This window comes from Cebus imitator, unplaced genomic scaffold (genome assembly GCF_001604975.1).
Source record: "Cebus imitator isolate Cc_AM_T3 unplaced genomic scaffold, Cebus_imitator-1.0 Scaffold22, whole genome shotgun sequence".
Taxonomy (NCBI): Eukaryota; Metazoa; Chordata; class Mammalia; order Primates; family Cebidae; genus Cebus; species Cebus imitator.
In genome coordinates, this window is record NW_016107337.1 from 6,165,416 (window position 1) to 6,183,471 (window position 18,056).

General features: G+C 36.9%; 1 protein-coding gene across 2 annotated transcripts in view; it reads left to right on the forward strand.

Annotated features, from left to right (window-relative positions):
• TPD52 (tumor protein D52) overlaps positions 1 to 18,056 on the forward strand; it is a 241,043-nt gene that overhangs the window by 132,798 nt on the left and 90,189 nt on the right. The gene's annotated exons all lie outside the window — the stretch shown is intronic.

Genomic DNA, 18,056 nt, shown 5'->3' on the forward strand with positions numbered 1-18,056 from the left:
CTTTTGTAAATGTCATTTTCTAAAAAGTAAAAATCTCCATTTGTCTCAGCCAGTACTTTTGTAAAATACCATAAAGTTATAGGTAAATGAAATGGAATAAAATTACATGCCTAAATTTTTAATAATTAAACTCAGCAGACATAAAATTGGATTATATACAAATAAACTCTCAATTTCTGTATTTTTCTTCCTAGGGAGTAATACCAAACAGTTCACAAGACTGGCAGTGTCCTGAGTTACAGGGTCATTTTAGTAGCAATTACTGATGTCAAAATTTTTCTGAAATTCAAGGACTAGAAGAAGCCTTGTATATTAGTTTATTACTTTCTGTTGTAACACATTACTACAAATTTAGTGGCGTAAAACATCAGAAATGTGTTCTTAGGGCTGCGAGAAGTCAGATGGGCTCTCACTGGTCTAAAATCAAGGTGTTGGTGAAGTTGTGTTCTTTTCTATAGCTAGTGGGAGAATCTCTTCCTTGCCTGTTAGCATCTCTTCTGCTTCTGTCTTCTGCTTTTTTGTTTTTTGGGTTTTTTGGTTTGTTTTGTTGTAGTTTTTTGAGACAGGGTCTTGCTCTGTCTGAAGTGCAGTGGCATGATCTCAGCTCACTGAAGGCTGAATCTCCTGGGCTCAAGTAATCCTCTTTATAGCTGGGACTACAGCTAAGTTTTTTTTTTTTTTTTTTTTTTTTTTTTTTGGTGTGTGTGGTAGAGATGGGGTTTTGCCATGTTGCCCAGGCTGCTCTTGAACTCCTGGGCTCAAGTGATCCTCTGGCCTTGGCCTCCCAAAGTGCTGGGATTACAGATGTGAGCCACGGGGCCAGGCCCCTCATCTTCTGCTTTTGAGATCTCTGTGATTACATTGGCCTCTCCAGATAATCCAAGATAATCTCTATTTTAAGATCAGCTGGGCCAGGCATGGTGGCTCACGCCTGTAATCCCAGCACTTTGGGAGGCCAAAGTGGGTGGGTCATCTGAGGTCAGGAGTTTGAGACCAGCCTGGCCAACATGGTGAAACCCTGTCTCTACTAAAAATACAAAAATTAGCCGAGTATGGTGGTGGCATGTGCCTGTAGTCCCAGCTACTCAGGAGGCTGAAGCAGGAGTATTGCTTGAACCCTGGAGGTGGAGGTTGCAGTGAGCTGAGATGGTGCCACTGCACTCCAGCCTGGGTGACAAGAGTGAGACTCCATCTCAAAAAAAAAAAAAAAAAAAAAAAAAAAATTAGCAGATTAGCAATCTTAATTCCACCTGCAGGTTAATTCTCCTTTGCCATGGAAGGTAACATTCATAAATTCTAGAGATTAGGATGTGGATGTCTTTGTAGGGGGAGGGGTCATTATTCTTTCTACTGTATCTGGAGAAGTCATAAACTACTAGCAGAATAGCTATGACTGACGTGAAGGGATGCATTTTAGATCTATATCCTTAAGGTATGGCCTTAAGAGTTAAGTGCAGTAAAGTTGAAACATAAGAGTTCAGTGCTTGGCTCCAAATATTTGTATGGTAAAGGAATTTTTCTGTTTCTCACCTAACATTTCTCACTCACGCTCCACTCCCACTCACACCACATTCTAAGCTCCTTTGGAAACCCCCATAAAATAATTCTCAATTGCTGAGCTAATTGTGGTAAGCGTGAAAATTGTAGCATCACATGTATAGTTAAGTGTTTGAAACTCAAAGTGTAATGCTTGTTTAATGAAGGAAACAACCCAGGTGTTTGAGAGTCCCCAGAATTTCTTTTTCTTTTCTTTCCAAGGCAGATCTAATTGGGCTGTTCAGTTTTCCAAGAGGAGGCTGGGGCGTTTGCTGGCAGTCCCAGCACATCTGTTAGATTTTCTGTCCAGCTCAGGTTCAGCAGCATTTATTGGCACCCTGCATGGTGGTTCTTCATCTAACACAGTTTAGAAAACATTATTCTACTAGATAGTGGGTAAATGTGTTTGGTTGTGATACATAGGTCACCAATTTCTTATTCACAAATCTTTGGCATCTTGGTTCAATGGAAAGAAAATTCCCTGGGGAGGAGAGTATCAGGAGGCTGTGTTGTAGTCTCCGTTCAGCAAGTTCTTAGCTTTGAAGCATTTCAAGTTACATAGACTCCTTTATTACTTTTTTTTTTTTTTTTTGAGACAGAGTCTAGCTTTTTCGCCAGGCACCAAGCTGGAGTCCAGTGGCGCGATCTCGGCTCGCTGCAACCTCCGCCTCCTGGGTTCAAGCAGTTCTGCCTCAGCCTCCCAAGTAGCCGGGACCACAGGCGTACGCCACCATGCCCAGCTAATTTTTGTATTTTGGTAGAGCTGGGGTTTCACCATGTTGGTCAGGATGGGCTTGATTTCTTGATCTCGTGATCCGCCCACCTCGGCCTCCCAAAGTGCTAGGGTTACAGGTGTGAGCCACCACACCTGGCCACTGCTTCTTAATTGATACCACTGACTTCACTTGCCCCCGGTTCAGGTCATTAAACACAGTATGGACCAAATTGTCTTCCTAAAGTTGGGCTGTATAATCAGACTTAATGAGGTTATTTATTTATTCCTCTCCTTGAGAATCTTCTAAACCTCCATTCACACTTCTAAACGTCCATTAAATATACTATGGTATATTTAATCTCTCTATTATGCCACATCTGTCTGCTATGGCTTCAGAGGTCTACCGCCATTCAAGACCCTGCCTGGTGCAGAGGTTAAAAGCTTAGGCTCCGTTCAGGCTGCCAGCTTCTGTCATCTTTCTAACTGAGTGACTTTGGACAACTTACTTAGCCTGTCTGAGTTGGCTGTCTTATCTCAAAGTGGAGATGATGCTCCAACTGGAGTTATTGGGAAGTTTACGTGAAATTATTTAAGGTACTGTCAGTACATTGACTGGTACAGCGTATGCTTTATTCAGTGCAGTTTAGCTTTTATGTGGCAGTTTAGCTTTTATGTGGCCCCAGTCATTTCTTCTTCAGCCTTCTGCCTTCCTGAGATTAGTTACACAGAGATGCTTCCACAATTGCACAGTTCTTTAAAGTCCCACTATTTTCTTGAACAATAATAAACTTAATTTATCAAACCATGCAGATTCATCTCTTGTAACAGATGTACCACTCTCGTGGGGGATGTTGGTAATGGGGGAAGCTATGCATGTGTCTGGGCGGGAGGGATATGGGATATGTCTGTACTGTACTCTCAGTTTTGTGTAAACCTAAAAGTGCTCTAAAAAAATAAAAGCTTTTTTTGTTAATGAATGAATATGAAATGCTATTTAAAAACGTAAGGAGGTATATGCCCTAACTAGAGGTTGAGCTGTGCCATTCAAAGAGACAATAAAATCCAAGTTTTTCATGGCAAAAAGCCCAAAACCAAACAACAAAAAATAAACACCAGAAAACAACCATGCACGCACCATTCTATTTAATTCCAATTTAAGGACATTGGTAATCACTAATATTTAGTTAACTTGTGGTGCCAGAGTAACATGTGACACATCAGAATAAAGTTTTTCCTTTTTTCTTCAGTAGAATATGTTTCAGGAGGGCAGAGACCTTCTTTCTTATTTTGTTGTATTCCCAGTGCCTGGCACAGTGCTTGACCCATAGTGGACACTCGGTAAATATTTGCCAAATGTGTGGATGAATGAATAGCATGTGTAGTGCATATTTGGATTTCAGTTACACCTGGCTTGTCTTTGAATTGTAATATATGTGTGACTGTTTACAAACTGTCTGCACATGTGAGAGTAGTACAAGCTCAAGCATGTTAGTTAAATGTGCCTGTCCAGAATAACTCAGTAAAAATAATTTTAAGAGTAGTAAGAAACTGAAAATACCATATTAGTTTTAGTATTTATTAGAAGTTTTCAGTGCTTTTCTAACATTTATGATAAGGAATATGAGCAATTGTGTGTTGATAGGCATTCAACTTGTGAAAAAACTTACTTCACCTCTTTTGAAGTTACTGGACCTATTTAATTGAAGAGTATCCTGAGATTACAAGATGATTAAATGCCAATTGTGTATTCAGGATTTTTTTTTTTAAGTTGTTTACACATTTTATAAAAGTAGTATTTGGTTACTTTAGATTTAAATAGCCCTGAAAGTTATGTGAAATATAAAAGTCCTTTTTTCTTACTTTCTCAAGGCCGGAGTGTGTTTTTTATGCATAGCTACAGAGTTTTATATTACACACATATAAGTATAAGCTAAGTGTTGTTATATAGTATGAATACTGTTTTAAACTATATTACAGTTTAAGAGTGTAAATTCTGCAATCTGGTTTAAATCCTGGTTCCTCTGCCATTTACTAGCTGTGTTTCCTTGGAAAATTACTTAATATCTATGTATCTCCTTTTCCTTTTTTATAAAAGGAAACCCTATGTCATGGGATTTTTATGAGATCAAATGAATTCATTACTTAAAACACTTAACACAGGTGCCTGATACTTAATAAGCACTTAGTATGTTTTAGTTGCTACTGATAAAAATTGCTATTTTTACCTAAGTATGACTATTTTTCCTTATCATTACATAATACTTGCTTGGTATTCCATGGTATGGATGTAGCATAATTTATTTAAGCAGGAAGCCCTTCATTATTGAACTTTTAGGTTGTTTCTATTTGTTTTCATATCCTAACACAGAGTTGCAGTGAACATTTGCATTTTTCCGTACTTATGAGAGTGTATTTGTAGGATATATGTTGGGTAAAAGTGTACACACAATGTGTTACAGCCTGTTTATACTGAACTCCCACTTGCAGTACATGATGATGTCTGTTTCCTCACCCCCTTATCAACACGTGGGTCATAATAGGTAGATTTACTTGATATTCGACAGCCAAATCACAATACAGAAATTGGGAATGGGGTTATCTTTCATTACTGATTTCAGTTTTTGATTTTTATGATAATGTCATGTTCACAATTTTTGGCTTATAATAAGTACAATCAATTTGACCTCATAAAATGCACTTAAAATAACAAAATGCTACATTTACACTATATATAGTGATTATATGTAAGATTTCATTGGTAAAGTGGTTTCTGCTTAAAATATTCTTTTTGAAGATAAGTTTTGCTGTCTCCTAAACAAATTATTATTTCTTTACCTTTACCCTTTACCCTGGAATTAGCTTCCCTGCCTGCAAATACCATTGTAAAAATCACCTCCTCTGTTAGGCTTTTGTGATCTCACCAAACAGATGAAACTCTTTTCGAATGTTCTGCCGTTTTGTGTTTTACTACCTTATGGTATACCCACAGCTCTCATTTTAGTAAAGCTGTTTACAAACCTATTTCATTCTGTTTTCTAGCTGTAGTTCCTGGTGATTAGGGGTCATTTTCAGTTCACCCTCTTCATCCTTTGCATAATCCCTTTCACTTAATGTAGGGATTGTTAAAAGTGTAGGCTTATTTATATGTGGACCTCAGAAGTAAGTGATGTTCAGTAAAAGCCCATGTAAATTATCCTTATGAAGAACTTTCCCCTGCAGCCAGGAATTTAACCAAGGGCAATGCATCATGAAGTTCTTATCTTGTTACACACTCAGGTTACTTCAGGTAGGGAACTGAAGTTAAATGGCATTAAGTGTAATGCCGTTGTTTTGTATGGAGGTTGTAGTTTCCATACTCATAACCTTGCTCACTTATCTACTTTTCTTTTACTTTGTTTCTTGAGCTTTAATATTGGCTTATGCATCTGTCCTTCAACTAGTTCTGTTTTGGTTTTGTTTTCAAGAGTAGCAACCAAATCTTACTCTTTTTTTTTTTTTTTCAGACAGGGTCTTGCTCTGTTGCTGAGGCTGGGGTGTAGTGGTGCAAACCTTGGCTCACTGCAGCCTCTGCCTCCCGGCTTAGGTGATTCTCCTACCGCAGCCTCCTGAGAAGCTGAGGTCATAGGTGTGCATCACACTATGCCTGGATGATTTTTGTATTTTTTTGTAGAGATGGGATTTTGCCATATTGCCCAGGCTGGTGTTGCACTTCTGGGCTCAAGCGATTTGCCTGCTTTAGTCTTCCAAAATGCTGGTATTACAGGTGGCAGCTACCCCACCTGGCCTCCCCATTTATAACCAATATAGCATGTATATTTATTTATAGAGGACCTGGCATATGTTTACAAAACATATTTTTTAAATCAGTTACCATTTTCCCTCTGTTTTTAAGACCTTAATCCTTCTTATGTCACTTAGACAATATAAATTTGTAGAATCTGCTAAGCTGATTAGGAGCTGTGCTATGGCATATAACTCATCTCTTAGCCACAAGGTGGCAATAGTTGAGCAAAGAATTGATTTTTCGGCTTTGTGAATTTTACTCCTTCTTAGCAGTAGAGGGTAGCATACCACTTTTTAGAATGTTGAAAAAATGGTTTTCAGAGAGGTTTGGGGCCCCACACAGTAAAAATTTTACTCAAAATTTAAATTTATTTAAAATACTGATGTTACTTGATAGTTTGTAGTTTTACCTTATTTTAGCAATATATTTGACTTCGTGCAAATATTTTAAAATGTAATTTTTTACTTTATGAATATTTTTATTGGTATTTTTCTATTTCAAAATACTGGAATATTCTAGAAGACAGAATATTTAAAGTCAGATGTTTAATCATTTTAATCCTTTCAGAATACTGGAAAAATAAAAATATGAAGATTTAAGGGCTTATTTCAATATAATGGGGAAATTCATTATTTTTAGTGTAAGTTTTAAGTCCACTAAATTCATACATTGTAATAGCAAAATTATATAGTTTTACTTAACCCTTTGTTTTCTTATCAGTTTTACTGACGACTTTAAAAATTATACCTGTGTTTTAAAAACCATTTGAAAGGTAAAGGAATGATGAAAAATGTTTCTGGTTTTAACCCGTGATACCAACTTGTTTTTACATTTTAAAATTCTAGGAGAATTACCTCTGAGTTATTAATAAAAATCTTTTGAAATGTTTTGTGTCTCACATTTTCAAAGCATGTTTAGTGGAAATGACCAGTTAATGTAAAAACAATGAAATAGTGAAGAAGTAGATAGAATTCTCTGGGGAAAGTAGGTTTTTGTCAACACCTGTAACATGCTTATAAGCAGTACTACACATTTCCTAAAGAAAAGATGTATATGTTCTGTATGTCTTTTGTTCTTGGGTGGTCATAGGTTCTGATCATACCCAGTCGGACTCACGACTTTCCAAGTCAGTCTTAGTTTTCATTATTTGGAGATCTTAACTCTTATTTTTACTCAGAAATTTCACTTTCATCTTTTAATGTGTTTAAGTTTGCTTCTAAGGCTACTCTGAAATTTTTCTCTTTTGATCACAGTTTTTATCACTTGATTATGGCCCTAACATTTTTTACTTATTGGCATTAAATAACAGAGGAAATAAGAGCAATTAAGCACATTCAAGTGGAGCCTGATTTGTTGAGATTTGGGAATGAAACTAAATAGTCTTGTTTCAGTTTGGGTTTTGCCTACCTTTTTAAAGCTTTGGGGATTCCGTTGTTGACAACTGCCGGGAAACAAGTGGTGGACTCAGTCTAGAAGTTGGCAGCTGAACAAGTTGCCTGATCTTTGGCCAGCTACCCAGATTGAGATGGTTGGGTTCTCTCAAGGGAGATAAATACACACTGAGGACTGGGTATCACTGGGACACAGAGTATTTAACCCAAAGAAATGAAATGTTCATAGCAGCTTTGTTTGTAATAGTCCAAAAGTGAAAACAGCCTAGATGTCCTTCAACTGTTCAATGGTTAAACAAGCTGTGGTACATCCTTACCATCGACTACTACTTAGCAATAAAAAGTAATGATTGATTGATATCCAAAATAATTTGACTCAAGGGAATTATGCTGAGTGAAAAAAAAAGCCAGTCTCAAAAAGTTACATATGATGTGATTTCATGTATATGACATGTTTGAAATGACAGAATTACAGAGATGGAAAACAGATCAGTGCTTACTGAAAGTAAGGAAGGAGGGAGATAGAAGGGATATGTGGAGTTATAAAAGGACAACACGAGGAATCCTTGTGGTGATGGACTTGTGCATTTTGACAGTGATGGCCAGTATGGAACCTTTACATGTAATAAAATTGCATTGAACTCAATATACTCATACAAATGATTACAAACTGGTGAAATCTCAGTATTGGTGGATTGTATCAATGTCAGTTTCCTAGTTGTGATATCATAGTATAGTCTTCTAAAATGTTACCATTGGGAGCACTGGGTAAGGGTGCAGGGGCTGTCTGTGTATTCTTGGTTACAACTGCATGTGAATCTACAGTGATTTTTAAATAGAAAGTTATTTTTTTTAAGGGAGCATTTCATTGGTCTGTTGGGGCCAGCCCTGGTAAGACCATTGAATTCCATAAAAATGAGCCAATTACCTCACATTATTTCCTGTAAGGTAATTTGTTGTTGTTGTTGTTAGAAGCAATGCAGTATAGAATACCAGAAAATCCAAGAATAGAAATAAAGTTCCATATGGCTACCTGCATACCTTAGCCTTTAGTCAGACAACGTCTGTCTTACTAGAAATCTTAAAAGCATCCGTTGGTCCTGGTCTATGCATCTGTCAGCATCTGGCTCACAGCTCTACTCAGAAAATGAGGGGGGGGGGAGAGAGAGAGAGACACACACACACACACACATTATCTAGTCTCCTTTTGTAACCGTTTTTCTCTGTCTAGCATAATAACTCTCTTGCTCCTATGATATACCTCTTTTACAGAGATTTCTAAACTTTTTTGATCATGTCCCTTCATTAATACATTTTTGAGTACATGTTCCAGTATTTACTTAAAAAATGTATTTGTGGCTGGGCATGGTGGGTCAGCACTTTGGGAGGCTGAGGTGGGCAGATCATGAGATCAAGAGATCGAGACCATCCTGGCCAACATGGTGAAACCCCATCTCTACCAAAAATGCAGAAATTAGCTGGGTGTGGTGGCTTACACTTGTAGTCCCAGCTACTCGGGAGGCTGAGGCAGGAGAATTGCCTGAACCCAGGAGGCAGAGGCTGCAGTGAGCCGAGATTGTGCCACTGCACTCCAGCCTGGCAACAGAGCGAGACTCTATCTCAAAAAAAAAACAAAAAAACAAAAAAACTTGTGTGTGTGTGTATGTGTATTTGTACTGTAGTTTTCTTTATACCTTTTAAAGCATTCACACAAAAACATTTTAAAGGTGAACTGAAAAAATAAATAGAAATTCCAGTGTTTTCTTCTTTTGTCCTGTGGGTTATGAGAGAGATCACTATTCTTTCTTACAACCTGACCTTTTTCCTTCAGGCCTCCTCTGTAGGTGTGTATTCATTGGCCACAATTTTCCTATGTCTTTTTATGAACAATCTCACCTTGAACCTTTTCTACAAGTATTTCTTGCTTGCTTTCTTGGTTTCCCTTAATAACACTGCTTCCCTTTTGGTCTTCCCTAGTATAGATTGCAGTGGGTTTCAAGACTAGGAGAAGAAAATGACTCATCTTGGTTCTTGTTTCTCAGTACCATTTCAGACTACTGTTCTATCAGAAAATACTTTTAAAAAGCTCCTTGATAGAAATCTTTTCAGTTCTTTCAACTTTTTATCAGCATCGGGTTCACAGCTTTTTTCTTTTTTTCATACTTACCATCTTCATTGACCAGCATTTACTTTTGTAAACCAAAAATAAAATTTTAAAGCCCCCCAACCATTTGAATGGACCCCTCCTGTTAGCCAAGGGCATTCCAAAGTTAACCTGAAAAACTAGTTCAGGCCATGATGGGAAGAGGGAGCCAGACTTGCTTCATTTTATCTCTCCCATTTCAGAATTAGTGATAGAACAGACTCTTTAAGTCTAGTAAAAACATTTACAATTTGTTTTCTCTGAAGCGTGCTACCTGGAGGCTATATCTGCATGATAAAACCATGGTCTCCACAATGCCTTATGGTCACCCAGACATTCCGTTCTTTTGATAATAACGCTTTCAACCAATTGCCCGTCAGAAAATCTTTAAATCTACCTATGACCTGGAAGCCACCCTTGCAACCTGCTTCTACTTGTCCTGCCTTTCTGAACCAAACCAATGTAACCAGTGTACATCTTACATGTATTGATTGATGTCTCATGTCTCCCTAAAATGTATAAAACCAAGTTGTGCCCTTACTTCCTTGGGCATGTGTCTCAGGACCTCCTGAGGCTGTGTCATGGGTGTATCCTTAACCTTGGCAAAATAAACTTTCCAAATTGATTTAGACCTGCCTCATACTTTTGGTTTACACATTGATGACTACCAATACTTTGGCCACATCATTTTTTATATATTAACCTTATATTGTGTAACCTTGCTGTAATTACTTATTCCAGCAGGTTTTTTTCTTGTTGTTATACATAGATAATCGTGCCATCTGTGATAAAAGACAGTTTTATTTCTTCCTTCCCAATCTGTATATTTTTATTTCTTCTTTTTTTCTTATTGTATTAGCTAGGACTTCCAGTACAATGTTGAAAAGCAGTGATGAGACAACCAGGTGTGGTGGCTCACACCTGTAATTCCAGCACTTTGGGAGGCCTAGGTGGGTGGATCATGAGGTCAGGAGTTCAAGAACAGCCTGGCCAACATGGTGAAAACCCATCTCTACTAAAAATACAAAAATTGGCTGAGCATGGTGGTGCGCACCTGTAATCCCAGATACTTAGGAGGCTGAGGCAGAGAATTGCTTGAACCTGGGAGGTGGAGGTTGCAGTGAGCCGAGATTGCACCATTGCACTCCAGCCTGGGCGACAGAGCGAGACTCCATCTCAAAAAAAAAAAAAAAAAAAAAAAAAAGAAAAAAAAAAGAAAGAAAGAAAAGCAGTGCTGAGAGGGGACATCCTTGCCTTGTTCCTGTGCTTAGTAGGAAAGTTTCAAGTTTCTCACCATTACATATGTAGGTTTTTTGTAGATATTCTTTATGAAGTTGAAGACATTTTCCTATAGTTTTCTCAGCATTATTATTATGAATGGGTATTGGATTTTGTCAAATGCTTTTCCATTTGATGAAATGAAATATGACCATATGATTGTTCTTTTTTAGCCAATTGATGTGATGGAATACATTTATTTTCTATTTTTAAATTTTGTGGGTACTGTATATACTTATGGGGTACATGAGATACTTTGATACAGGCGCATAACATGTAATAATCACATCATAGTAAATAGAGTATCCGTTCCCTCAAGGATTTATCCCTCATGTTACAATTAATCAAATTATATTCTTTTAGTTATTTTTAAATGTACAATTAAATAATTATTGTTTACAATCACCCTGTTGTACTCTCAAACACTAGGTCTTATTCTTTCTAACTCCTTTTTGTACCCATTAACCATTCCCACCCCCTTATATACTGTAAGTACAGTACAGCACATGTAAGGGATTGGGAATGGTGAATAGATACAAACCCCCAATACCCTTTCCAGCCTCTGGGTAACCATTTTTCTACTCTCTATCTCCATGAGTTCAATTGTTTTAATTTTTAGCTCCCACAAATAACATGTGAAGTTTATCTTTCTGTGCCTGGCTTATTTCAGATAACATTAATGACCTCTGGTTCCATCTATGTTGTTGCAAATGACAGGATCTCATGCTTTTTTATGACTGACTAGTAGTACTCCATCGTGATATATACCACATTTTCTTTATCCATTCATCTGTTGTTGGACACTTAGGTTGCTTTCAAATTTTGGCTATTGTGAACAGTGCTACAGGAAACATGGGAAATGTCTCTTTAGTATACTGATTTCCCTCCTTTGGGGTATAAAACCAGCAGTGGGATTGCTGGATCATATGGTGGCTCTATTTTTAGGGGTGTGTCTTTGTGTGTGTGTGTGTGTGTGTGTGTGTGTGTGTGTGTTTTGTGGAACCTCCAAAATGTTCTTCATAGTGGTTGTACTAATTTACATTCCCATTAACATTATATGATGGTTCCCTTTTCTCCACATCCTCCCTGGCATTTATTACTTCTGGTCTTTTGGATAAAATCCCATTTTAACTGGGGTAAGATGATATCTCATTGTAGGTTTGATTTGCGTTTCTCTGATGATCAGTAATGTTGAGCATGTTCATATGCCTGTTTGTCACTTGTATGTCTTCTTTTGAGAAATGTCTATTCAGATTATTTGCCTATTTTAAAATTGGATTATTAGATTTTTTTTTTTCTATAGAGTTGTTTGAGCTCCTTATATATCCTGGTTATTAATCCTTTGTCTACATTTTGATTTTTGAATGTTGAACCTGGCATTAATCTCACTCAGTTGTGGTATATAATTTTTATATGTTGTTGGATTTGATTTGCTAATATGTTGTTGAGGATTTTTGCATCTGCATGCATGAGAAATATTGGTTTGTAGTTTTCTTGTAATGTCTTTGTGTTGTTTGATATTAAAATATTGCTGTCCTCATAGGATAAGTTAGGAAATAGTATTTCCACTCCTATTTTCTGAAAGAGATTGTAGAGAATTGGTTTGATTTTTTTCTTTAAATGTTTGGTAGAATTCACCAGTGAACCCATATGGACCTGGCTTTCTGTTTTGGAAGTATATTATTTACTGATTCAATTTCTTTAATAGACATAGGCCCATTCAGATTATCTGTCTCTTCTTACTTGAATTTTGGCAGATTTTGTCTTTCAAGGAATTAATCCATTTAATCTAGATTATCAAATCTGTGGGTAAAGGATTGTTCATAGCATTTCTTTAAAGTCCACGGGATACGTAGTGACATCCTCTCTTCCATTTCCATTATGGTAATTTGTGTTCTCTCTCTCTTTTTGTTTTTCCTTAGCCTGGCTGGAAGTGAACCAATTTTATTGATCTTTTCAAAGAACCAGCTTTTGCTTTCATTGATTTTCTCTATTGATTTCCTCTTTTCAGTTTCATTGCTTTCTGTGCTAATTTTTATTTTAGATAAGTTGCGTTTTCATTTTCATTTAGTTCAAAGTATTTTTAAATTTCTCAAGATTTCCTTGACTCATGTGTTATTTAGAAGTGTATTTGTTTACTCTAAGTATTTTGGGATTTTTGAGCTATCTTTCTATTCCTAATTTCTAATTAAATTCCACTGTGGTTTGAAAGCAGACATTGCATGATTTCTATTCCTTTAAATTAGTTGAGGTGTGATTTGTGGTCCAGAATGTGGTCTGTTTTGGTGACTGTTTCATGTGACGTGAGAAGAATATATATTCTGTTGTTGCAGAATGAAATTCTGCAGATGTCCATCATATCCAGGTGATTTATGATGATGTTGAATTCAACTATATACTTACTGATTGTCTCCCTGCTAGATTGTCCATTTCTGATAGAGGGCTATTGCAGTCTCCAACTGTAGTGGTTCATCTATTTTTCCTTGCAGTTTTGTCAGTTTTTGTCTCATGGTTTTTGACTGTTCTCAGGCATGTACATGTTAAGGATCGTTACGACTTCCTCAGACAATTAACCCCTTTATTATTAACAAATTGTTTAACATGAACAAACTGTTACTTGTTAGATCAATTAATAATTAAAAAGATAAAAGTTTTAATTTTACCTTCACATATTCCTTCTCTGTGTTCTGCCTTTCTTTATGTAATGTAGATCTGAGTTTTTGACTTTTATAATTTTCTTCTTTCTAAAGAATTTCTTTAAACATTTCTTGCAAGGCAGGTCTACTAGCAACAAATTCCCTCAATTTTGGTCTGAGAAAGTCTTGACCTTCATTTTGGATTAACTTCTCAGGGTACAGAATTCTAGGTTGGTATTTTTTTTCCCTCTTTCTCTTTAGATATGTCACTCCATTGTTTTTTTGCTTGCATGATTTATGAGAAGCTGGATGTAATCTTTATCTTTGCTTCTCTGTAGATAAGCTGTTTTCCCCCCAGGCTTTTTAAAGAATTTTTTCTTTGTCTTTGATATTTCTGTAGTTTGAAAATGATACTGTATGCCTAGATGTAGTGTTTTTGGTGATTTTCCTGGTTGATGTCCTCTGAGCTTCCTGGATCTGTGATTTGGTGTCTGATACTAATTTGGAGGAAAGTCTTAGTCATTATTGTTTCAAGTATTTCTTCTATATTTGTCTCTCCTCCTGGAATTCCCATTAGCTTACACCTTTTGTAGTTGTCCCAAAGTTCTTGAATATTCTGTTCTATTTTACCCCCAGTCTTTTTTCTCTTTGCTTTTCAGTTTTGGCAGTTTTCATTGAGGTATCTTCAGGGTCACAGATTATTTTCCTCAGCTGTGTCATATACCTGTAAGCCCATCAAAGGCATTCTTCATTTCTGTTACAGAGCTTTTGATCTCTAGCATTTCTTTGTGATCCTTATGTACAATTTCCATCTTTCTGCGTGCATTGCATATCAGTTCTTGCATCCTGTCTGTTTTATCCATTACAGCCCTTAGCATCTTAATCATAGTTGTATTAGATGCCTGGACTGATAATTCTAGTATCCCTGCCGTATCTGAGTCTGGTTCTGATGCTTGCTCTGTCTCTTCAAACTACGTTTTTTTTTGCCTTTTTGTATATTTTGTAATTTCTACTTGATAGCTGGACATGATGTATTGAGTAAAAGGAACAGCTATCAACTGGCCTTTAGTAATGTAGTGATAGGCTGTGCAGGGAGGGAAAGTGTTCTGTAGTCTTATGAGTAGATCTCACTCAGTCTTCTAGTGAGCCTCTGCCTCTGGACTATGAACTTCACATTTGCTTCTCAGTGTTTCCCTCTCTTTTGGTGGGACAGGATGACTAGAGCCAACTGGAGTTGGATATTTCCCTTTCCCCAGGATGCTTAGGCTCTGACAAAACCCCAGCAGTTTTAAACAGTTTCTCTTGAGGACACACCTTGAGCACTCTCTCGTATTCAATAATAGGAGAGTGTGCTCTGATGTATTTCAAAATAGTTCTGTTCCTCACCTCTGTCTGAAGTACAAGGGTGTTTTTCTCTTATATTCAATGTGAGAACCAGGTTGAGCTCCTGGAGATAAAACTCAGTGAAGTGTGGAGGTCCCCAATAACTGGGTCTCTCTGGAGTTTTTAACTTTCAGACTTGTCCACACTGAACCTCCAGCAATTCACCAGTTATATCTTGGATTTTCCTACCTTGGCACTGGTTTCCACAGAGGTTTGTTCTTGGGGGCTTCTTCTTTTCAGAGGTTCTCTACATTTGCTTGTCTTTCCAAGTTTGGGGGCAGCAGTTTTCCCTGTGACTTCCACCTGTCAGATGGATCTAAGAAAAGTTGTTGATTGTTTTGTCATGACAATCAACTGCATCTCCAGACATTGCCAAAGGTCCCCTGGGTTGTGGGGGAGCAAAATCATCCTGGTTGAAAAAAACTTGATGGTGGTGACTGAGTCTATAAGAAATTAATTTTTAAAAAAAAGCTGAAATGTTTGACAGGGGGCTGTTTACCTTCAGAAACTGTTTGAGTGCTTTACATATGGCCACGTATTTATTCCTCACAACAATCCTGTAAAATAGATACGGTTATAAACCCCATTTTATAAGATGAGTAAAGAGCAGCACAGAGATTCTAAGTGCATAGGCCTGTTCCCAGAGCTGGCAAGTGGTAGAGCCAAGACTTGAGCCATGTGGCCAGACCTCACAACCTTCCTTTGGGAGCCCTTGTATTTGAGTCACCATTAATTGTTCATATGCTTGCTGCACAGCTGTCATTTGGATTCTTTCCTTTGCTACTTCTATAGGTTACAGAAGCAGTATAAGTTACTGCTGCATAACAAACCATCTCAAACTTAGCTCTCCTCTATATAATTTATTTAATTTTTTAAAGAGAAGATAAATTATGTTTATTTTTGCCAGGATAATACATGCCTTTTACCAGGTATTATGCACTTAAGGTATTTTGTGCTTTACAGAAGTTTGACTGCCCTGCCTCTTTTTTTTTTTTTTTTTTTTTTTTTATTATTCTCCTTGTTTTTAGCTTGTTCTCACTGCAGCCTGGCACGACTGAGCTCCATACCTTTATGGAATTCTTCAGGATAGAATAGTTTCCCCCCCCCCCCACAGCTTCTTCCTCTTGCATTTCACTCTGCTTCATTAATTACCATTCTTCCACATGCTTTCTGTCCACTAGAAAGTATGTTTGTATACTTTTGGTCCCCATCTGTTCTCTTCAATATTGAGGGTTTATAATTTTTATACTTTTTAAATTTTACCATCATTTAATGGGATTTCAGGAGGGAGAGAGAGAAATATAACTGCCTTGTTATCTTGAGCACCAATATGTTTATTTCAATAAAAGAACTTTGTTATGAGCCTAACATTTATTGGTTAGTGTTAAAGAAACAAAAGTTATGATAGCACTGTTAATAGACAGGAGTCATTTTTGGAGATGCCTGTTGAGATTTTTTTCTTGCTAACCAGTATGAAGTAGTTAAAGTATATATACCATTTCATTATTATTATTATTATTATTTTTGAGATGGAGTCTTGCTCTTGTTGCCCAGGGTAGAGTGCAATGGCAAGATCTTGGTTCACCGTAACCTCCGCCTCCTGGATTCAAATGATTCTCCTGCCTCAGCATCTCAGGTAGCTATGATTACAGGCATGTGCCACCTCACCTGGCTAATTTTATATTTTTAGTAGAGACAGGGTTTCTCCATGTTGGTCAGGCTGGTCTGGAACTCCTGACCTCAGGTGATCAGCCTGCCTCAGCTTCCCAAACTGCTGGGATTACAGGTGTGAGTCACCATGCCCAGCTGTTGTTATTATTTACATTTAAAAAAAGGTAACTGGGTAGGATGATGTTTCATTTCTAACCTGTATTACTTTATAAAATCCTTTTCATATTTTAGAGTATTTAAGAATTCCTACAACTTTAGAGTTGGAAGAAAATTTACAGGTATCCAGTCCTTTAATTTGTAAATGAGAAAACAGATCCAGAGAAGTTAAATGATTTATTTAGGATTTTTTTTTTAGCTCTTTATTGGCTGAGTTGGTCATAGAAGTCAGTTTCGTAAGTATTTGTTATTCTTATGTACTGTTTTCCTCCTTTTAAGTTTGTTATGATGTTTGTCTTCTGCAGCAAGTTTTATTTAGGAACCACTGTTCAGCATACCTTGTTGCTTTATAGCATGTATGGTACTTATGTATAACATGAGGTGGTTAGATTAGTTGATGTTTCGTATTTCTTTTAGTACTAGTTGCCTCTGATTCCAAGCTGTATGTTAAATGGTCCTCATATGCATGATAGTTATATATATGCTTAATGTATATGAAAAAGACAACCACGTTTGATGAATAAGTGAATACATTAAAGTGATACTGTTCCATGTATCTGTAATTCCTTTACCTTCCTCCTTTCTACCTTGACAGTCCTGTTCAACTTTCAGGCTTCAAAGGAGAAAATAGTACAGCAGAATAGCAGGAGATCTGATCTCTATGACCAACTCTTAAAGGAAACAATCAACTCCAAGTTAGTACCTATGACAGCTAAGTTAGTGAGCTTTATTGTAACATTTCCAGGGTTAGGCACTGAGCTCCATGATACATATCCAGCGGCCACAGTGTGCTTCCAGTCTCTGTAGTCTATGTCAGCATGAGAAGAGCTATCAATGTTAGTTTTGAGACTTTATAAACAGGACTCCTGTAGTCAACATGGACTGTGGGAGTTGCTACATTTACTGTTTTTAAAAGTCACTTGACAAGTAAATGAACACATTTTGGCTTAAGCCCTAGGATTCAGAGATGGTTCTAGACTATGATTTTTGAAGGAAGGGTTTGTCTGATTGTTTGATGTAGCTTCCCAAAATCAATGATGCAATGTCAAAAATCAAATGAAATAATGAGCTGCAGTTTAAAAGCAAATTCAGGTATTAATCCAGGGTTCTTATGCTGTGGTAAAATTTCACTGACTGAAAGCACACTGACTTCCTTGCAAAAAGTAAAGGGAAAAAATAATGGAAGAGAAATGTTCTACCTCCACTTGATTTTAAAGTTGCCTTTTAAAAATAACTATAACTTTATAAGGTTTATAATGTAATGAATATTTAACTACAGACTTACTAAAAATCTCAAGAGAATCTTTTTAAACAGTTGAGAGCACTCAATAATTTTCTAAAACCAAGGGGAAAATACCACTTA